Genomic DNA, 24710 nt, shown 5'->3' with positions numbered 1-24710 from the left:
CAGTCCTCTGCTACATATGTAGGGTACCAGACCATGTATAATCTATGGTTGGTGGTTAGGTCCATGGGTGCCCTGAGGGGTCTAGTTAATTGATATTGTTGTTAATTACATTCTCCTTCAGCTCCATCATCCCTTCCCCTACATCTTCCATTGGGATCTGTAGGCTCATTTCAATGGTTGGCTGTGAATATCTGCATCTGTATCAGTCAGGTGCTGGCAGAGCCTCTCAGAGGACAGCCATGCCAGACTCCTGTTTGCAAGCACAACTCAGCATCAGCAACAGTGTCCATTTTGATGTCTGCAGATCTCTGGATGGCCTTTCTTACAGCCTCTGCTCCATATTTACCCCTGCATTTCAACTAGACAGGGATAACTCTGATTTAATAAGAGATGGGTGAGTGTTCCCATCCTTACACTGTGGTCATGTCTATCTACTGCAGGTGGTGCCTTCAGGTTCAGTTTCACTCTTGTTGTTGATGTTGGCTAATGTCATCACTGTTGGGTCCAGAGAACCTGTTGCATCCTTAGTATCTGGGGCATTCTAGAGGGTAACCCCATGATCCAATGTTCATTCTTTCTATACTCATTCTCCTGGTCCTCTGTGCTTCTCTCCTGTCTCTTCCCACATCTTATCTTGCTCTCCTGGTTTTTTTCCATTTAACTCCCCTCTCCCACACAGGGTCCTTCCTCCATCTGCCTCCCATGATAATTTTCTTCCCCCTCTAATTGGGATTGAAGCAGTCTCTCTTTTTCCTTTCTTGTTAAGCTTCAGAGTGTATAAGACTTTATTGTGGATATTCTGAGCTCTTGGGCTAATTTCCACTTACAAGTGAGTTCATTCAATGTGTGTTTATTTGTGTTTGTGTTACTTCAATCAGGATGATATTTTCTAGTTTCATCCATTTGCCTATTGTCTCCTTATGGTCTCCTGTAATTCTTTAAGGGATTTTTGTGCTTCCTCTATAAGGTCTTCTATCTCTTTAAATCTGTTTTCCAGTATTTCTTTGATGGAATTATTTATGTCCTTCTTAAAATCCTTTAACATCATCATGTTAAATGATTTAAAGTACAAACATTTCTTTTTCTCTTCTGTTATGTTGAGGGTATCCTAGCCTTGTGTTGGTGTAAGAACTGGGTTCTGATGGTGTCATGTAACCTTGGTTTATATTGCTTAGGCTATTATACTTCCCTCCCACCATCTCGTTATCTCTGGGGTTAGGTGGTTTTACTGTCTCTGATAATGGTTTGATCCTCCTGTAAGCCTATGTGTCAGTACTCCAGGGATACTAGCTCTCTCCAGAAGGATCTTGTGTACCAAGAGCTGTGGATCAGGTTCAGTGACAAGGAATAGATAGAAACCAGATGTATCCTGTAACAGACTGCCCCTCTGTTCCTGGGTTCTGAGGGCTCCAGGCAGTTCCCCCTGAAAATGGTAGTCTCTCCTGTGATCTTGAGTGTGTCAGCACTCCTGGAAGTCCAGCCATTTCCTGGTGGGATATGGGGAGAGAGAGTTGAGATACAGGTTCAGCTCTGTAAACACAGCTTTGGGTCCTCTTGGTTTTTAATCTTTCACTGAAACAGCTCACAAATGAAAGTTGACTCAGTGACCAGTAAGCCACTAGGAATGATCATCTGTTTGTATTTTCAGACATGGGACCACAAATGATTGGCACCTGACATTTTTACATGGGTGCTATCAATTAAAATTAGGTATCGTTTTCTTTCTTATCAAATGTATTCCTAGCTGAGATAATTGCTCAGTCAACAAAGCATTACTGTTGAATATGAAATAGACTATCGTTGACAAATAAAAATATTTGGGCAATGTCATCTAGGTCATTGAATTGTAGTATATTGAAGAACTCAGATAAAAACTTCATGATGGTTTAAGCAATGCATGGAATGCATATTCCTTAAAATGAAGAATAGTATAAAGTTTATTTTTACAACTTTCTGTATCATATAATAAATAATGTCTCCATTAATGTACCAGGCTCCATAATAGTGGTATACATTAGGAATGAATAAAAGTATTATGACCTTTCTCTTATAAAAAGTGCATTATGATATAAGAAAAAAGAAAGATGAATCCATAAATCAGTGTGTTGGAGTTGATTGGGTGCAAATAATTGAAGAATATCTTAGAAATAAGGTCATGGAGATTGTCCTAAGGAAGTGACAGCCAAGTTAAATTAGATGAAAAATAATTGATCTGTATTTCGGCAATATTACTATAAATATAAGGACAAAAAAAGAAAAGACCTTGCATATACAAAAAAATATATGTGAAAGTAGTTTGTATAGACTAAGTGATGTAAGAGAGGACCAAATAAAGCTCAAGCTTAGATATCACATATTATGTATTATAAAATGATACACAGAACGATTTGAAGGATTTTTTTCCAGTCATTCTGGAAGTAATGTCAGTGATAAAGAAAAAGATTCATATCATACAGCTATTTTGGAAATTTATGTGTTTGGTAGTAGACTGATTATGGGGAGGCCCAGAAGAAAGAAAGACAATGTCTTGTTTTGAGCAAATGAATATATGTTGGAGTTATTTACTGTGATGTGGAATATTTCATGATAAGTGTATTTAGGAGAATTTTAAAGGAATATATTTTAGATCGATTTACTTGAAGATGCTTGAGACAACCTCTAACTCACTAGAAATTCCTATTTACTGTTCAAGGTTTAGTGATTTTTTTTTTGGTTCTTTTTTTCGGAGCTGGGGACTGAACCCAGGGCCTTGCGCTTCCTAGGCAAGCGCTCTACCACTGAGCTAAATCCCCAGCCCCAAGGTTTGGTGATTTAAGCCATTACTCAGACCATGAATTAATAGCTGTTATATAACAAAAAACTTACTTTAATAGATGTATTTTTTCACATTATATATGGTAGTTCTTATTTCATTAAGAGAAAACCTATGCTTACATTACATGCTTGTTTAAAACATGCGGACAAAAAATATGCCCATTTACTTATTGCAAAAATTTTGGATTCCAATTAGCATTTAATCCAACTTTATGGGAGCTGACACAGCAGTTTGATTAGAATATAATAGCTCATGAATGTGAATTTCACCGAAAGAAGCGATTTGCTCATATTTTGTAAAGTTACAAACTGTAAAAGTCTAAAAATATTTAATAAATTTCTAGCTCTTCTATGTTTTCGCTTTAGTATTTTAGCGTGTTATGATATTCATGCAAAAATTGCTCATCCAGATGATTTTTAACAATAATATCCAGTACTATTAAACATTTGCACAACATTTTACAACTATGAATGATATATGGTTTCAGAAAATTGTCATCAAATGAGCCAGAAATTCTTCCTGACTTCAACACAACAAGGCCATTGGGAACAGAATAAACCACAAATAAGGAAATGCTTAAAGTGATTGACACGCGCAAAATTCTTGGTTTTAAATTTAATAATCATGCTAGTCGTGGGATAGAGCTTTGAAAATAAAGTCAATGACAGGATGAAAAACACTGAAGAAGAGTATTTAAATTGAATTTTTACTAAATAAAATAAAACATTGGATGTGAAGGTAAGCTACATTTATCAAAATGATCCTGTTCTTCTGCCACTATTTATTCAATGGTTTGTTTTCTGTTCCTATATTATGTTCCAGAAATATCTCAATTATTCTGGTTATTCTTAAATAAATGAACATGCAGTTCAGCTGATCTAATATTCCACATTATGTTAATTTCTTCTGTATCTTTAGATATTAAAATTATAGAGAATTATTTTGACTAAAATAAAATTTTATTGTTTCTTTATCGTATGAGAGGAGCAATTATTTACAGAGAATGGATACCTGATATTTTCTAAATAATCTCAATAGAGGTTTAAACTATATATATTAGAATAATCATTCATACCTTCTCTAAATGAAACTCATTAAATGTTACTACACATATAGCACTTAAAGGGAGTGATATATAGAAATAAAACATCACCTATGCAGCCACAATCATCTATTATCCCAATGACGAAAGCCAATACTAGGAAGAGAAGATGGTACAGACACATTGCAGGATAGATCAGCATCATTCAAAATGAAGATTGAGCTGGAAAGTGATATGAACTAAGTTTAGTTAAGAATAATGTAAATAATTTTAATGGTTTGAGAACTAGTTTACCAGTTATGTTTGCCCTATCCCTTCTTAACTTGGGCGGTCACAATTTCTGCTCTGTGCAATGAGACAGTCTCTACCTCTCTGCCCTCACATATTTCAGTTTGTCACATTGTCCTCAGGATATCCATATACCTGGCGATGAATTTTTCTTCTTGGAGATTTGAAATGTTCATATTTCCTGAATTCGGAGAGAGGAATAAAAGCAAATGGGAAGTGAGTGACATACCATAACTCTTCTGTATTATTATCAAAATGGGTTTTTTTCGGGGATGGGATACTTGAGGTGAGAAGAAAGGAAAGGTACTTCTTTATTTGAAATATGTTCTTACCTCATTCTGTGCCCCTGTAAAGTGCCCAGCCTTATCTGTCAGGCCTGGACATGTTCCTTTCACTACTACACTGCCTTACTCATGCAGTTCTTAATTCTAGATCCTGCTTGCCACTCTATGTTTCATCTGACCAGATTCATCTCATTTCCCTGTGATCCTGCTCTGAAACATACACACGTTTTTTTTTCTTTTGATTCTTTTTCAAACTTTTAAATGTTTATGTTAATTTTTGTTTAACCTGTTTTATGGAAGCCTTAGGGGAGAATTATTCATGGATGTCTGTTTTGATTGGAATGAGAAAATAATAAAAAAAAAACTTTAATTTTTCAAGAAATTTTAATTCTAAGTATTTCTCTTACATAAACCCACCATGCTAGTTTATCTCCCTGTCTTGTCCTGAATTCTTTCTTCCCATTGCTACTTGAATACTGCATCTTAGGACTTACTGCAGAACCTTAAATGCTGGCATACATGAGGAAGGAGTTGATTCTTTTAAACATTTCTAACACTTTTTTAGACGTATCTTCCTACTCTCTTGAGCTACTTGAATTAATTCGGATCACTGGACTCAATAATATAGTACTATAGTGCTTGGGCCTTGAAAATATCTGTCATTATTTCCTTGTCATAGTTTTACAGCTCAGGATTGGGCCTAGTTACATTTTGGAACTTTAGTCCAAAAAGTTTGTGAATTTGGAAAGAACCCAGACAGCAGCTATCAATACTTTCAAATGGTATTTTAATACATGAGGACTATAAAAACCTTTAGTAAATCATGGAATAGCAGTCTGAGAATCCTGTTTCTGTAAAGTACTTGAAAAACATGAAGGAGAGATAGACCATGGCCCATTCACATTTGTCTTCACATAGTGTGCTCTAATGTGACTTTAGTTTTGGTGCCTTTTCTGGTTAGAATGTAAAGTTGTTTGTGGTAGTTTACGTTAATGGTTTGCTTCTATTAATATACCCTTTTGTTATTGTTTTTGTTTTTTGTCTTCATCATTCCCATTAGGGCCATGGTTCACAACTTGTTATAGATAAAGGTGTGTTCAGTCCAGCTATTATTGTCCTGGGGAACAACCCAAAATTTTGGGAACAAATGTTCACAATTATATAGTTGACCATGGTTTGAAATTCTTCTTGCCATCACTTTCTTGTAGAAACATAATTGTTTACTTCTGCTTCAATTAATTGTATTGACCACCCTGTAATACCATTATGTATCTGTGTGTAGGGGGAGAGGGATTCGGTATATTTTCTGTTGTATGTGGTTTTATTATTCGTATATTATTTCCCACCACCACATGAGCACAGCACACTACCTGGCATTATTGCATGCTGGGATCATTGTGGAAGGGTAGTGTGAAATTTACCACTATTCTTTGTTTCAGAGATTCTTATTTTTAATAAGTAATTCATCCTATTGAAATAGCTACTGTACTCTTGTATTTTCCTTCTTATATGGCTGCTGCTGTGAATAAATGGCATTTTCCATTGATAAACAATTACAAAATATCATAAAGGCACGAACATACATAAAAAGGGAAAAGTATTCACAAAGAAAAAATTATTTAAAATGGAGAAAAAATATAAGCAAAATGACATCAAAAGTTATAGTCAGAAATTATGAAATTAAAATTTCAATATAAATTACACATTTGTAAGGTTAGACATAACAAATATATATTCAAACAAAGAGGAAAACATTAAATGCAATGTATGCACAAAGAGTTAACTCAAAATGTAGTATATAAACCAAGATTGGAATGGAGAACTCACTCTTGCTATTGTAGAGGCAAAAATGGAAGAACTACCACTAGGTTTAACCCAATCTTTATTGCATAGTGACAAACTATCAAGAAAGATGATGTATCAAAAATACCACCTAAATAAATCATCGATAATTTAAACAGATACAAAAAATAATAAAATATAAAAAAGCAGCCCTTGTCCATGGTGATCTGATAGGAAGCATAGGATTACTTCAATATTCTGGTATCCATTGAGGCCTGTTATGTGAATGAGTATATGTTCAAATTGGGAGAAGTTACAATGAGGTGCATAGGAAAAGGTATATTCTTCTGATTTAGGATGAAATGTTACCGAAATATCTGTTAAATCCGTTTGGATTTTTTAAGTTATTAAAATAACTTCTGTTATTTTAACCATATCTGTTTAGTTTTCAGTTTCTATAAATTGTCCGTTGATGAGAGTGCAGAATTGAAGTCTCCAACAATTTATTGTGTGTGGTGCAATATTTGCTTTGATCTATAGTTATGTTTCTTTTATGAACTTAGGTGTCCTTGCATTTGAAACATAGTTGTTCAGAATTGAAAGTTCATCTTAGTATTATTTTTTCTTTGACAAGTATGGTTCCCTTCCTTATCATATTTGAAAACATTTGTTGAAAGACAATGTTGTTTAATATTAGAAAGGCGACTCCAGCTTGTTCCTTGGGAACATTTGCTTAGAATTTTTCTCCATCGTTTTACCCTGAGATACTCTGTCTTTGTCTCTAAGGTGTATTTCATGTATGCTGCAAAATCTTGGATCCTCTTTATGTTTTCAATCTCTTAGTTTATGTCTTTCTATTTGGGGAATTGTGTGCATTGATGATAAGAAATATTAAATGAAATGGACTGTTTCTTCCTGTTATTTTTGTTGTTAGAAATGTAATTACAATTGTGTGGCAGTCATCTTTTGGGTTTGTTGAAAGATTAATTTCCTACTTTTTGCTAAAGTGTAGCTTCCCTCCTTGTGTTGGAAGTTTCCATCTGCTATCATTTGTAGGGTTGGATTTGTGGAAAGATATTGTGTACATTTGGTTTTGTCAGGGAATGTCTTTGTTTCTCCATCCATGGTAATTGAAAATTTCACCAGATATCCTAGCCTAGAGATCGAAAAATGAATGCACACACCTATTGTCACTTGTCTTTCACAAAGGTGCTAAAACTATGAAATGGAAAAAAGACAGAATTTTCCAGAAATTATGGTTCAACAGGATGTCAGCATATAGAAGAATTAACTATGTAAATAAACTCCTGGGGAGGGAAAATGATCATATTGGTAGATGCTGATAAAAATTTTAAAAAAATCAATATTTCTTCATGTTACATGTCTTGGAAAATATTAGGAATTCAATGCCCATACTTAAGCATAGTAAAAGCCATATTACCAAAAAAAAAGTTGTCCATATCAAATTTATTGGAGAGAAACTTGAAGCAATACCACAAAAATCACGAACTACAAAAGGTTGGCTAATCTCTACTTACCCCATCAATATAGTACTGGAAGTCTTATCCACAAAAATTAGACAAAAACATGAGGGAAAACAGAAAAATTTAGAAAGCAAGAAGTTAAAATATCACGATTTTAGATGATGTAATTGTATATTTTAGTGACCCCAAAAATTCCATCAGGGTTCTACTTCTGCTGATAAACAACTTCAGAAAAGTGGCTGGATGTAAACTTAACTCAAACAAATCAGTAGCATTCTACTTCAAGGATAAAAATTTTGAGGAGAAATTAAGGAAATGACAGCCCTCAAAATAGTCACAAATAATAAAAAATACCTCAGGTTGACTCTAAACAAGCAAGTGAAAGTTCTGTATGACAGGAAGTTCAAGTCTCTGAAGAAAAATATTGAAGAAGATCTCAGAAGATGGAATTATTTCCCATGCTCATTAATGTGCAAAGTTAGTATTGTAAAAATGGCCATCTTTCCAAAAGAAATCAACAGATTCAAGGCAATCACTATCAAAATTCCAACTCAATTCTTCATTGAGTTAGAAAGAGCAATTTGAAAATTCAGTTGGAATAACAAGAACCCCATGATAGAGAAAACGTTCATCAACAATATAAGAAATTCTGGAGCAATCACTATCGTTGACTTCAAGCTGTATTACAGAACAATAATAATAAAAATTGAATGGGAATGGTAAAGAGACGGTCAGGTAGATCAATGTAATAAAATTGAAGGCCCATAAATGAAGGCACACAACTATGGCCACTTGATATTTGACAATGAACTGAAACCATCCAGTGGAACGATAATATTTTCCACAAACGGTTCTCATTCGACTGGAGGTTAGCATGTAGAAGAATGGAAATCAATCAATTCTTATCACCCTGTACAAAGCTCAAGTCGAATTGGATCAAATATCTCCACAAGAAACATATAATCTTAAACTAAAGAAGAAAAAGTGGGGAAAGTTACTTAACAGAACACCATTGGATTTGCTCCAAGATCGAGAATTGACAAATGTTACTTCATAAAGCTTTTGTAAGGCATAGGGCATTGGAATTTGGAAAAAGGTAAAATCAATAGGTTAAGAAAAGATCTTTACCAATCTTCCATCTGGTAGAGGGGTAAAATCAATCTATACAAAGTTTCTAAGAGTTAGACTCCAGAATATCAAATAGTCCTTTCAAAAATGGTGAATAGCACTTAACAAAGAATTCTCTACTGAGGAATATCAACATCCTTAGCCATCAGGTAAATGCAAATCAACAAATTCTGAGGTTACACAGCACACCACTCAGAATAGCTAAGATAAGAAATCACAATAGATTCTGGCAAGGAGGTGGAGAAATGGGAACTCTCCTCCATTGTTGGTAAGATTGCCAGCTGGTATAACCATTCTGAAAATCAGTCTGGAATTTTCTCACATAATTGGATATAGTACTACCTGAGGATACCACAATCCCATTTCTTTGATATATACCCAAAAGATGCTTCAACATATAAGAAGGACACATGATGCTACATGTTGAGAGCAACCTTTGTTTCCTATAATAGCCAGAAGCTGTAAAGAAACCAGATGTCCCTCAACATAGTAATGTTTAAATGAAATATAGTACATTTACACACCTCTGTCCTTCTAACCAATCAAAAACAATGTGTGCATAAAATTCTCAGGATAGACTAGAAATTATCATTCTGTGTGAGGTAACCCAGTCACAAAAGAACACAAATGGTATACATTTATTTGAAGTGTGTCAGCCCAAAAGTGTGGAATACATAAGAAAGTATTCACAGGTCATGTTAAGCCCAAGCAAGAAGAAAACCAAAATGCAGATGTTACATTCCCTTTTAGAAGGGATAAAAAATATTCATGGGAGGAAATTCAAGGGTAAAGAGTTAAGCAGGGACTGAAGAAAGTGTCAACCAGAGACTGCCCCATGTGGGGATCTGTCCCATATGCAGTCACCTAAATCTGCGCTGTTCTCGCCATACTGAACGTGTTACCTTTCATCCTCTTTTCTAAGACCTTGTATGAACAACCCTAAGAAACCTAGGCTCTCCTTTCTGTCTTCAACTCATTAAGTCTCTCAGAAACCACGTTAGGAATCCCAGTGTGTTCCGTTACCATAGCCTTTCTCTGCCTGAGGCATCTCATCTATAAAATAAGAATGAAAAGCCCCTTTGTTTAACAAACACTTAATGTTGCTGAGACCCGGAAGCTATCCTAGGTTCTGAACACAGAGTACAGCCAGACACAGCCTTCAGGGTTCATGAGAGTTAAAAGCTGATCTGGGAGAGATACATAATTAATACTATCATATATTTACATAATAAAGAACTTGGTAGTGGAAAAGCTTGAAAGAAAAAAATAAAACAAGGAAAAGAACAGATTATCAAAACAGAAGGTACAGTTGTGGTTAGACTGGAAATCACGCCCACTGCAAAACAGGCAGGATGGCACAAGTTCACTTCCGAAATTAATAACTCTAAAGCTCCAATTCTGTGCTCAGAAGAAAAAAAGTGCCTTTTAAAGATAAAACTTTTAAAAAGTTTTGTTTTTATCCCAGACAGCATCTAATGAAATTGCTAACCAACTTGACTAATTGAAGAAATGTTAAAAGGGTGCCACAGAGACTACATAGTAATTAAGAATGCAAACTGCTTTTACAGAAGATCTGAGGTTTTATTCAGGCTCCAGGGTCATCCACAACCACTTGTTATTTCAGCTCCAGGGTATCTACCTCCCCTTACTGGCTTTCTTGGACACAGTGCTCATATGTATACACACACACACACACACACACACACACACACACACACACACACACACGGAAAGACACAGAGATAATTAAAAATTAAAAAGTAGACTTTGAAAAAGAATGTTACAGAAGAATCATTTAAGGAGACGAAATAATGAGTCAGAAATTCATATCCATACACAGAAATCAGTGCATGAGGAACAGGATTAAAACAGAACTAAAATTAACATTTTCTGTCATGATTGCTCTGTAACATTAAATAATAGCAATATAAGTTCACATTTGAACTAAGTATAAAATAGACAGCAAGCTAGAGCAGATGGGAAGGAGTAATTGGAAATATAAGATTCTAAGGGCTATGTATTAATAAAACAAAGAAGTATTTAACCAGGGGTGAGTCTGGATTCTTTGACACATATTTTAAATCCCAGGTATGGTGGGAACACATAAAACAAGTGTTTTAATTTTTTTAATACATCTCGATGCTGAGGACTAGGGATACCAGACATCTGCTTACATCCTGCTACTAGAAAAATAGATGCCTCATTTTTAGTGCCCATTCGTGGGAAGGTGAAAAAAAAGCCGGATTATGTCTACTGGGTTTGAAGAACATGTGGACATTGACGACTTGGTAGCTAGAGTGCTTGCAACATCTACACAACACAGTACTGGAGAGAACAATGAATGATTCAAAGAAGATCACACTGTGCCTGGCCCACCTTCTGCTGACTATTCTACTGACAAACATGGGCAGGTAATTTCCCCACACATTCCAGGTTCATATAAACCTTCCTCTCTTGGCATAGAGATCTTGGATCTTACACTTTTCCAGGAGTTTCTGGAACTATCCATATGTTTCCAAGGTTCTATAGGTCATTCCACATTTGCCCAGGTGTTCAAAGTCTTCCCACAGATCCTGAAAAGAAATTATACATTCTCCTCTTCCAGAAGGAGTGTCTTTTTTTATTCCTTCTTTATTAAATTGGGTATTTCTTATTTACATTTCAAATGTTATTCCCTTCCCTGGTTTCCAGGCTAACATCTCCCTAGCACCTCCCACTCCCCTTCACTAGGGGTGTTCCTCTCCTGATCCACCCCTACATTCTGCCCTTTCCCAACAATCCCATTCACTGGGGAGTTCAATCTTGGCAGGACCAGAGACTTCTGCTTCCACTGGTGCAGGACTCCCAGCTGACGAGATGGTCCTTTTCTGCACATGTGCACACACGTGTGCTGATAAGCCCGCAAACACTCTATTCCTCTGGGAGAACATTGCCCTAGAGATATTACAGCCAGAATATAGGCATCGAGGCCATGGCAGCCTGAGAGTTCTGCAGAGGCTGACAGTCTCTACTGCCCCTTCTGTGACAATTAGTGTTGAATGTCTGGGAATTCTGAAGTGGCTTTTGTTGTATTGACTGACTTGTTAGCAGAAATGTGAGAGCATCAGTAAACCACACAAGGTCGCTCATATTTCACAGGTAACAGGCGTGGCACTTGTGCTTGCCCAGATGCCCTTTTATGGTGTGGATGTGTTTCTCTCCTTCTCCAAGCAGGATTCGGTGCAGGGAAAAATTCCGTTATCTCTTTCTCCATAAAAGGATATACAGCTCTGGTTTGAAAGTCAAACCAACAGCCATGTGTGCCATGGAACAACAATGAGGGCAGATTCTTTTACATATGTAAGTGTATTCCGAGTGATACTTTGGATATATAATTGTAAGATTATTACCAGCATGTAATGAAATTAAGATTTCAATATCGTGCTCCATTTAAATGGCAGTTAAGCTTTAGGCTGGATCACGAATCTGCACATTTTTGGGTAAATACGAATCAGGCTGTGATGACATCCCGTAATTAGTTAGGTCTTGCGGGAAAATAAGATTTCAGTTGCTAATTGCCATTTTAGCTCAAGGCAACTTTGAGGCTTCAGGGTTTCCATTAGAAGGAGTAGATGGTTGAAGCAGTTCTGCCAGCTCTAGGTGAGAGTCTAATTCTAGACCTGGGTAATTAGATCTACAGTTATATCTAACTGCAGACAAACAATAGGATGGAGTTCAGGCTGATTAGCCACACAAAGCCATTAGTTGGATCAATGAAAAGTAAGCATTTCTTTTCCTGAGCAGAAAAATCCATACTGGAGCTGCGGGTGGGTGGCTGCAGACTCTTGTCTCAACAGGCTCTCTGAGCCACCTGCAGCTATAGGATGGTATACAGTCTTTGTCCCAAGCCTACAGTTAAGAGGTACTCATCCTTTCTCCGGGCTAGAAGGAACTGAAGTTCAGAGATGCCATTGTTCAGATCCACACAGCAAAGGGCAGGGCAGAGAGAGATTCATTTTCGGTATGTCTGACTCTTTAAGACATCCTCAGAGACACTGCTGCAAATCTCCAACCCCAACCATTGATCCAAAAGCAAGAGTGACCGTCAAGATATCTATGACTTGACTTCCACTGTGCACGGAAAAAAAAAAAAAACTTCTCAACGAGTTGAGGTCTCTTCTAGTGTGCACAAGGAAAACCTTCCTCCAGTCCCTCCCACCAGCTCTGGGGTGGCAGAAGAAGGAGCAGGCAGGGTCCCTCCATCTTGAGAGTTGCAAGGCTGTTTCAGGCTCAGTCCCCACCTTCTGGTTTAAGGTGGGTTGGGGGTGGGGGTTTGGAGTGCCCTGCCTGTACTATCTGAGATTGAAGAACACACAGAGAGGCTCCGGGCCACGTTCGCCCTCTAGCTCCAATCAGAGGGAAGATATCTCCGTGAGTTCTCACCTGGGAGACCTCCATCCACCTCTGACCTGGGCATAGCTGTATCCCTTCAATATGAGAGGGCCACCGGCCTTTTGGTAGGTCAGTGAGCGCCTAATAGGGCTACAGGAAGAGCGTTTAGCTGCACAAGGTCTTGGATTTGGTCTTCAGAGCTACTTAAAGAACAAAACAGGGCATTTCGAACAACCCCTTTCTTTTTACATCAAAAACGGATAAATGGAGACTAATTGCAGTGCCTACTTATGTATTTTATCTATCCATTCCTTTTTTCTTTTTTTCTTTCTTTCTTTCCTTGCTTTCTTTCTTTGTGTGTGTGAGAGATATGTATATGTACTCATGTGTTTGAATGTGTATTGTGCAGACATGTGTTTGTGTGATAGTTGTCAGAGATTTTCATTGCTTTCCTATCAGATTCTCAACAGCAAGGTCTTTCAGTCAAAATCAGATTCATTGATATGACCAGTTCTGCTTGCCACTTTCCTCTCTGGATTCCCTAACTCTGCCTTCCCAGGCTTTAATTATAGGCAACATCCCACCCACCCCCTTTGACCACTACCCCCATTTAAGTGGGTTTCGAGGGGAGGGGAGTTGTACCTAGGTCTCTGTGCTTCGATGGAAAGTGCTTTATTTGTGGAACAATCTCCCTGTCTTCTGTAGTGTAGGTCGAATGCTCATATTTGACTGAGGGAGTGTTTTGAAATTGGAAAGGTATGATACATAACCCATCTCAGGCCAGGGGGCCATGTCTCTTGGTGCATTTGGAATGTAGGTGGCAGTGCTCAGGCTCATCCGTATCTCTGACACTGAAATTGTAACATTGTCTTTTTCTTTTTCCTTCTTCATTTTTTTATACCAGTGTCTATTCATTATCCACAGTGTTGGGTTGCATCAAGACAACTTCCTTTAACCATGTCATGTCCTTTACCATATCCGACCTTCCTGCTCACCACAATCCCCCACCCGCCTGCCTAGTCTCCTTCCTTCTCCAGGCCTTTGTCTGCCTTTGAGACATATGGACAAACTTAGGTATTATTTTTTGGATCTGTTAAGAACCCATAAAGATTCTGTAAAGAATTACAAAATTCACAAACGAGACAAAAATTACAGTATTTGCTTCTTGGTGTTTGGCTGATTTTTCTTAATGTGGTGGTATCCAGTTTTCCTCCCTAAGACTTGATTCCACCCCTTTTGTGGCTGGAGAAAATTCCATTTTGTATGTGTACCAGGATTTATTAAATGGTCTATTGATAGATGCTCAGGCTGATTCCACATCTTGGCTACTGACAATGGTGCCACAGTAAGCATTGTGTGCAGGTGTCCTCTGATGTGTTGGCTCTGAGTCCTATGGGCAAGGTGTCCAAATACACAGGTTAACTGCCATTCACCGAGAGGTTCTGAGCCTAAGCTGAATGCTCTCTTTTTGGATGGAGGCTTTGCATGAGATGACTCTGTGTGTGTGTGTGTGTGTGTGTGTGTGTGTGTGTGTGTTGGATGAATGATTGTGCACCCTTACATTGGGACTCTTTATGGAGTTTATGAAAGCTATAGCTGTGTTGGTGAGCATTTGAGATAGATGTTTACAGCACCCCATCCCTCTATCCCTCCTTACCCCTCTGCTTCCTTCTGCTCCTTTTTATTTCCCCTTCTTCATCCACTCCCTCTTTCAAGACAGTGTCTAACTATATGCATAGGCTGGCCTCATGCTTGGAATGATTCCCCTGCCTCAGCCTTCCATATACCAAGATTCCATTCCTTGGAGGAAGAGAAATAATTTCAGAGGTGGAGTTGTGGGTATGAGTTGCCAGGTGAGGAGTGACATCAGACTGTCTGACTTGTACAAGGAAACTAGCACCAAGGAAGATAGCATTGGGGACAGTGTGGTTGGCCACTGTGCCTACTCCCTGTCCCCCTCACCTAGAACAAGAGTTCTGCCAAATCATGTTTTCTAAGGCATTAAATCATTTCAGTGTTCAGATAGAACATGGCACAGGGATCCTTGGGAACATGTAAAGTAGAAATTATTACGTAAATTTTCTAGTCTAGGAGAAGAAAGGGCCAGCCAAATGCTCTCTCTCTCTCTCTCTCTCTCTCTCTCTCTCTCTCTCTCTGTGTGTGTGTGTGTGTGTGTGTGTGTGTGTGTGTGTGTGTGTGTGTTCATGTGTTGGGTCATAGCAGGAAACAGGGTGGATAGCTTGATTTCAAGATTCTCTGAAATTTGTGTATTTTCCTGAGTTTCTGGGTAGAGATATGGCTGTGTGGGTCTGTTTGGTGTCTTATCTTTTAAATAGAGAAGGGCTTACATTGGGATGGCCCATCCCAAACAAAATGGACAAATACCACCTGGTTTCCCTCATTTTGGGGGCCCTATAATTCTTTAAAGATTCATTGTGCTCATAGGAAATGGGAGATGGAGGTCTGGGGGAGTAAGGGTGTTGAACATAGACCTTGCTGGATGCAGAGGAAGAGGTGCAGCTCCTCTGTAATCCAACAGACTGGCCAGGACAGCATCAAGTGAACAGGCAATCCATGCTGTCATAACTTGGGGGAAGCATGGTGAATTAGGATGAAAAGCATTTCTCCTGTCCCGAGCCAGATTCCCCAGGGCCTCTGGGCCATCTCAGACACTGACTAACAAAGGCATCAATATCAGAGCTGAGAAATATGCATCTGAAACTAATCACATTCCTCAGTTTCCCCTCTGGAAGAAACAGATCAATTACAGTCAGGACCAGCTTAGGCACAGCCTAGGTTCCAGCTGCCTTTTCAGCGCCACCACTAGCCTTGTTAGTGAAGGTGATCTGGCACTCATGAGTGGACTGCATTATTGGGTTATGGTTATTCAAATACAACCACTGTAGGAGACATCTGTTGCTGTATATATCACCGTAGGCATGGCAATGCCTGGTTGGTTTCTATTAATATCATTCATGAATCACAGGCTTAAGTGGATGGAGGGGTGGAAAGGGTTTGTGGCTGTGGGACCACTTCCCTACTGGGGACTAGACAGGACTTGGTCTACCCTGGACTTTCTCCAGTATCCTCCCGTTATGTCCTTTCCAATTAAGGTGTTAACTCAGAGAGAGAATGGGTCCAGGTAGTATCCTGGAGACCGTGGCTCTGACATCACGGAAACATCGTGTGATCAGGCTGAATTAGCACACACTCGATGTTCTCATGCTCTTCTTCAAGCCAGTGGCCTCTGCACTGAGCCCCATGATTATTGATTAGTGAATGAAAGTAAGACTGAAAGGGGGAAGGGCTGCAGTATTGCCCTGTGCTGGGCAGCCGGATGACTTCCTGTTGGCAGAGTCCACATCAGAATGACTGTGTCTCCATACAGAGTGCCCAGGGCTGAGAATTTAAATTCGGATCCTTGAATCCCTAAGGTAATAAGCCATCTCCCAGCCCCTGGTATTTTGTCTGATGAATATGCAAGTTGCATGTTTAATATGTAAGAAATGGGAACCATGAGGAATGGCAAAAAGAAAGTGTTTGCCTCCTCTGCCCACCCTCTCTGTTTCCAGGGAGGTTGTGGCAATGACAGGGTGCCCTCATCTTCTCAGTGAACTTAATTTCGTGGATGTTCTCAGGACCTTGGAGAAGGCCAGAGAGGCTGATTTATTCTGCAGGATGTTTCTGACTCTTGAAGGTTCTGGATGAATTCCAGGTGAATGGATACCTTTACCTCACAGAGAGGAAAATCAAGAGGCTCGATTATTGCACCAGCATCTGGAGTGTGTGGGACCCTTGGGGAGAACTCTCTCCTTTGTCATTAGTGGTGGGGACACTGGATACTGCAGTCAGAGCCTGAGCAGTTCCTGTCCCACTCAGAGACCTCCATTCAGGTAAAGCTGGATCTCCTACTACACCACAGTGGGAAATCAGGAGTTTATTACACAGAGAAGGTGACTGTCACTGTTTCTGATTTGAACATGGGCATTTAGAGAGAGCTTTATACACAATTCTGTGGCTTTTGAGGCACCATTGTTAAAAAGATGTAATTTACAGCAAGGTTGAAGGACAAAGTGAAATTTAAAAATTAGGTAAAATATAGTGATTGAATATACTTGTTTTTATTGAAAAATTTTTTAGATTTATTTTGTTATTTTATATGAACCTGTAACAATGTGCATGTGCTATATGCATATGGTACCCCTAGAGATCAGAAGAGGGTGTCTGATTCATTCAAAGTGGACTCATGGATGGTTGTGAGCTGCCACGTGGGTGCTGGGAATGGAACTCAGGTCCTCTGCAAGAGGAGCCATTACAATTTAGGACTGACCCATCTCTCTAGCCCGTCACTTGTTTCTTTTAGGTGATTTTCTTAGGGGGAGGCAATGGTGCTATTTTAAACTCTCTGTTATTGAAGGAAACACCCATAACTGGAACATTGTGGGACGGTTTGTCAGCTGTTTCTGTGAGAAAAGGCCTGGGGTCAGCCAAAGTCTTCTCCAGTCCTTTCAACGCTGCTCTCTGCCATGCACAGGAGATTGTCTAAAATCTGTCCATCTCATCTCCCCAAATCATGTGTTCTTCATTTGTTATGGGGATGAGAAGAATGGTGGTGAACTTGGGATCATGTGGACACCTTAGTGTTCATGAGGGAGACTCCACAGTAAGAGAGGTGTTCTCACACCAAACACCCAGATCTGCCTGACCTTGCCATGGGTGCTTAAAAAGGATGGGCATCTCTGCACCGAAAAGCAATGATTCCTATGTACAAATGGATATTTAAATCTGATCAGGGCTCATGATCTAGTCTACTTTAAACAAGCATCCTATGTGACTTTTCTCTGTGATTTTTTTTTTTTTTTGCAATTGGCTGCGCAGAGTGACTTCCTCTCATGTGATACAGGAAAAAACTAGCCAGATTCCTTAATCTCTGTAATTAAATCAAATACCTTCAAGTCTTTGGCTGCACCCAGCAATCTTCCTTCCCGGAACTACTTGCCCATCTGTCTAGGTCAGAGTTCTGAGCCATAAACAAAAGTACAGAAGGCACAAGCCTGATTCTGTTGAGTGTGACGCTCAAGAACTCACACAAGCCAGCACTTACAGGCTGCACACTGGAGCTGCACACACTTAACATTATGATATTGCAGAGGATTGAAGGGGCTGTGCACACATGCCAATTTAATACTTCAGGGTGATAAAGGACTTCATGTTCTTGGGGTTTTGGAACCACCCAGACCCAACCAATGTTCTTTACGCAAACATCATGTGTCTTTAAACAAGACTTTAAAATAATGGTGCAATTATCATATATGTGAAGAGACCCTGTGGTGGTTTGAATATGCACTGCCCAGGAAATGGCACTATTAGCAGGTTGGCCTTCTTGGAGGAGGTGTGTCCCTGTGGTGGTGAGTTCTTGAAATCCTTCTCCCAGCCATGTGGGAGACAGTCAGCTCCTAGCTTCTTTTAGAAGAAGATATAGATCTCTCATCTCCTTCTCCAGCACCATATCTGTCTGCACCCTGCCATGCCCTCTGCCTTGATGATAATGGACTGGCCCTCTAAACCTGTAAGCCAACCCCGATTATTAGGTGTCCTTGATCATGGTTTCTCTTCTCAACAGTGGATACCTAAGATCCCAGACTGGATATTTCATGGGATTCCTCTAATGTCCTTGGCACCATCACTTTTATCTTCTGAAATGCCCCAACCCAATCTCTATCCAGTCCAGGGATCTCCTCCAGTCTTGGTTCTCACAGGACGCCCCTAAACAGGGCACTTTCCCTCAGAGTCTCCTAGTGTCTAAATACCACCAGCCATGGCATCCTCTTCATTGATAGGGTGAAGTCTATTCTCTAGGATGGTCACCAAGTCTCCCATGAGGTTTTTTAGAGTAGCAAAGCATCTCCAGGGACAGGGCACAGATTCTGGGGCTTAGAGAGTCGGCTCAGTCACGAAGAACACTTGTTACTCTTACAGAGGACCCAGGTTCTATTTCCAGCATCCATATGATGGTTCACAGTTGAACTGTTAGCCAGTTTCAGGAGATTTATGCCCTCTCTTGGTTTCTTCAGACATCAGGCAGGCACGTGGTGCACACAGTTCCATGTAGCCAGAAGACGGAAAGATCTCACATGCTCATGGATTGGCAGGATTAATATAGTAAAATTGGCCATTTTACAAAAAGCAATCTACAGATTCAATGCAATCCTCATCAAAATACCAATCCAATTCTTCAAAGAGGTAGACAGAACAATTTGCCAATTCATCTGGAATAACAAAAAACCCAGGATAGCTAAAACTATCCTCAACAATAAAAGGACTTCAAGAGGAATCACTATCCCTGAACTCAAGCAGTATTACAGAGCAATAGTGATAAAAAACTGTATGGTATTGGTACAGAGACAAACAGATAGACGAATGGAATAAAATTGAAGACCCAGAAATGAACCCACACATCTATTGTCACATGATTTTTTGACAAAGGAGCCAAAACCATCAAATGGAAAAACGATACCATTTTCAGCAAATGGTGCTGGTTCAACTGGAGGTCAACATGTAGAAGAATGCAGATTGATCCATGCTTATCACCCTGTACAAAGCTTAAGTCCAAGTGGATCAAGGCCCTCCACATCAAACCAGACACACTCAAACTAATAGAAGAAAATCTAGGGAAGCATCTGGAACACATGGGAACTGGAAAAATTTCCTGAACAAAACACCAATGGCTTATGCTCTAAGATCAAGAATCGACAAATTGGATCTCATAAAACTGCAAAGCTTCTGTAAGGCAAAGGACACTGTGGTTAGGACAAAACAGCAACCAACAGATTGAGAAAAGATCTTAACCAATCCTACAACAGATAGAGGCCTTATATCCAAAATATACAAAGAACTCAAGAAGTTAGACCGCAAGGAAACAAATAACCCTATTAAAAAATGGGGTTCAGAGCTAAAGAAAGAATTCACAGCTGAGGAATGCCAAATGGCTGAGAAACACCTAAAGAAATGTTCAACATCTTTAGTCATAAGGGAAATGCAAATCAAAACAACCCTGAGATTTCACCTCACACCAGTGAGAGTGGCTAAGATCAAAAATTCAGGTGACAGCAAATGCTGGCGAGGATGCGGAGAAAGAGGAACACTCCTCCATTGTGGGTGGGGTTGCAGACTGGTACAAACATTCTGGAAATCAGTCTGGAGGTTCCTCAGAAAATTGGACATTGAACTGCCTGAGGATCCAGCAATACCCCTCTTGGGCATATACCCAAAAGATGCCCCAACATATAAAAAAGACATGTGTTCCACTATGTTCATCGCAGCCTTATTTATAATAGCCAGAAGCTGGAAAGAACCCAGATGCCCTTCAACAAAGGAATGGATACAGAAAATGTGGCACATCTACACAATGGAATATTACTCAGCTATCAAAAACAACGACTTTATGAAATTCGTGGGCAAATGGTTGGAACTGGAAAATATCATCCTGAGTGAGCTAACCCAGTCACAGAAAGACATACATGGTATGCACTCATTGATAAGTGGCTATTAGCCCAAATGCTTGAATTACCCTAGACGCCTAGAACAAATGAAACTCAAGATGGATGATCAAAATGTGAATGCTTCACTCCTTCTTTAAAAGGGGAACAAGAATACCCTTGGCAGGAAAGAGAGAGGCAAAGATTAAAACAGAGAGTGAAGGAAAACCTTTCAGAGCCTGCCCCACATGTGGCCCATACACGGACAGGTACCCAATTACACACGATGGACGCAGAAAAGAAGTGCAGACCGACAGGAGCCGGATGTAGATCACTCCTGAAAGACACAGCCAGAATACAGCAAATACAGAGGCGAATGCCAGCAGCAAACCACTGAACTGAAAATAGGACCCCCGTTGAAGGAATCAGAGAAAGAACTGGAAGATCTTGAAGGGACTCGAGACCACATATGTACAACAATGCCAAGCAACCAGAGCTTCCAGGGACTAAGCCACTACCTAAAGACTATACATGGACTGACCCTGGAATCTGACCTCATAGGTAGCAATGAATATCCTAGTAAGAGCACAGGGAAGCCCTGGGTCCTGCTAAGACTGAACCCCCAGTGAACTAGACTGCTGGGGGGAGGGTCGCAATGGGGGAAGGGTGGGGAGGGGAACACCCATAAAGAAGGGGGGAGGGGGATGTTTGCCCGGAAACTGGGAAAGGGAATAACACTCAAATTGTATATAAGAAATACTCAAGTTAATAATAATAATAAAAAAAAAAGAAAATAGCAACACAACACTCAGGCCCTCGTCTCTGTTGGACCAACAGGCTGCAGACAGTGTGGGCTGATTTGTCTGTGTTAAATGGATGAGGCTCTAGGCTTGCCCACATGGCCGATGTTGTCTCTCATCTGAACTTGACAGGAATAAGTTTATGTTTTTGTGTACACACATTCCTAATCCATAATCACTTTAACTGATGTGGGCTCAGTGGTTTGCCAGCCAGTCAGGGATATAGAAGCTTAATATGTTTCTTCTTTAAAAACAACAACAACAAGAACAACAACAACAACTTCAACAACAACAAAGATAACAAAAGCAGCAGCAACAAAACCACCCCAAAACAAACAAACAAAAAACCATCAAGTTTTTTTTTAAACCACAACAACTTCATATTCACCAGAAAAGTAAATGGTTATTTATGTTGTCTTGTGGGTACTTGTTCCTCTCTCTAGAGTGCTAATGTATTAGGGTTTCCAGAGAAACAGAAATGGCAGAATGAATACACATTGTCTAAGTTAGCTTTCCATTGCTGTGAACAGACACCATAGCCAAGGTAACTCTTTTTTTTATTTTAAGGCTTGTTTTATTTTAATGACTGATCATGTGAGACCACAGTGAGGTCACTATGCACAGACGTGAAGGAAGCTTTATTTCTTGGTCTCTTCCTCCTTGGACAGAGTCTTGATGATCTCCTACTTCTTGGCCTGGAGGCGCTCCTCCCACGCGTTTTTGTGCTTCCTTAGTCTTAAACATGCGAGCCTCAGCCTGGTCAGCCAGTAGCTTCTTGCGGGCCTCGTCTGCCTTCGGTTTGAGTATCTACTCCATAAGAATCCATTGGTTTTTGAATAAATTCCTTTTGACCTTCATGTACAGGCTGTGATACATATGGCGGTCCATCCTCTAAGATTCCCAGTATCTCCTGAGGTGTCGGTGCAGGATCCTGATCCTCCTCATCCAGGTCACCCTCTCAGGCACCCAAGTATTGGCAGTACCCCTTCTCTTCCCTATGACCATATGCCTGTCCTTCAAGGTATTTTTCTTGCACTGAGACTGAGAATATACAGTTACAGGCTACCAGATAATCAGGCCATTTTCAATAAGCTTCCTGATCAGCTCACAGGAGTTCGCATTGGATATTTTATAGGTCTTATTGAGTTCCAACTAGACCTTCTTTTTACCACAGTGTAGGACACTAGAGCCAAGCTTCTTCTGTAGCCTGAGCATGGTCATGGCTGCAGACCCAGCAGCCAAGGTAAATCTTATAAGGACAAGATCCCATTGCAGCTGGCTTACAGTTTCAGAGGTTCAGTCCATTATCATCATGGCAGGAATTATGGCAGCATCCAGGCAGAGTTGGTGCTGGAGGAGCCCAAAATTCTTGATGCACAGGCAGCAGAAAGAGATTGTCTGTACCACTGAGCATAGTTTGAGTATATACAAATCTCAAAGCAAAGCCACCACACTGGCACACATCCTCCAACAAAGTCACACCTACTCCAACATGGCCACACCTATTTCAAAAAGGCCACACCCACTCCAACAAGGCCACACCCAAACAAAAAAGGCCACACCTACTCCACCAAGGACACACCCATCTCAACAATGTAATACCCAATCCAAAAAGGCCACACACACTCCAACAATGTCACACCTACTCCAACAGGACCACATCTCCTAATAATATCACTCCTCATGGGTCAAGCATTCAACAACATGAGTCTATGGTGGCCCACTCCTATTCAAACCACCAAACACTAATGTGTTAATAAAGGTAATTTGGCTTACAGGACACTGTCTGGATAATCTAACAATGGCGTTCTCATGCAAGGGTACTTAGAACCCCATTGGCTGCTCAGTCTATGATGCTTGACGCCTCAGCCATCTTAACCTGGTCCTGAAGGCACTTGAGTTTCCTGGAGCCGTTGGTCTTCAGTCTACAATGAGATATCAGAGAAGGTGGTTCGAATATTAGCAAAGGAATACAGCAGCCACAGGAGAGATGAACTTTCCAGTGAGAGTGAAGGCAGGTAGACAAACAATCAAAGCCTCCTTTCAAATTCTTAAATCTGGTTTGCTACCAGAAGGTCCCACCCACACTTAGGGCAAATCTTCCTGATTCAAATAACCTGATCAAGAAAATCCCTCACAAGAGTGCCCAGATGCGTGCATTTTAATTGAATTCAGAGCCACTCAAGTCAGCAACCAAGATTAGTGATCATGTCTGCCAACCCTCTCATACAATTTATTTTTTTGTTTGTTTTTTATGTTCGGCCTGAGATTAACCAAGCCGTGCCACTCATATTACTTAGCTTGAAGCATTCATCTGCATTCTGTACTCACTAGAAATCAAGAAGCACATTGTATGTTCACCCCTTTCCTGGCTGATCCCCGCCTCACCCAGGAACCAGCCAGCTTGCTTTTCACTACAGTCTCAGGGACTGGATGGCTGACAATGAGGCTTCAAGTCCAAGATAGTGCCCTGGGAAATTTATTGAAGCCTGCTACCTGACTTGTAGATGGTGCGTTCTGCCTATATTTTCCTGGGCTGAGAAGGTCAAGCCAGCTCTCTGGGGGTTGTTTTTAAACATAGGTGCACCAGTAATACAGAGGACGAGTCCATCTTTTTGACTGAAGTCACACCCTCCAAAGTGCTGCTTCCCAATGATGTAATCTTTAGTGAAATCTTCCAAGGGGTGGGGTAGGGGAGACATTTAGATCACAGCAACCTCTACCAATGGATATGGCTCTCCTCCAGCTTACACCGGCATCATAAAGCTTCTGTGTGGAGGCACCACAGGCAATGTAAGTTCCAAGCATGTCCCTGTTATGTCTCCTTGGCCCTAATGTTCCCTGTTCCATGACCCTCACCCTGCACCAGCTGGCCTTGTGTGCACCACAGCTCAGCTTCCCTGATGTCAGGCACCTGGGATCTACCTCTAATTCCTTTTAAACCCATTTGTTAGCTAAAGGATATGGGTCAGTAGATAAACTGCTTGCTGTACATGCATGGAGACCTGAGCTTGGATCCCCAGAACCAACTTACAAGTCTAAAGTGGTAGCATGCACTCTGACCCCAGAATCAGGGAGACAGAGACCTGGGGACCACTGAAGTTCACTGACCACCCCATAGTCCATGTTTTACTTAGGGTTATACTGCTATGAACGGACACCATAACCATGGTAACTCTTATAAAGACAACATTTAATTGGGGTTGGCTTACAGGTTCAGAGGTTCAGTCCATTACCA

This window comes from Rattus norvegicus, chromosome Y (assembly GCF_036323735.1).
Source record: "Rattus norvegicus strain BN/NHsdMcwi chromosome Y, GRCr8, whole genome shotgun sequence".
Lineage (NCBI taxonomy): Eukaryota > Metazoa > Chordata > Mammalia > Rodentia > Muridae > Rattus > Rattus norvegicus.
The sequence above is the reverse complement of the archived record's forward strand: the minus strand, read 5'-3'. Positions refer to the sequence as shown.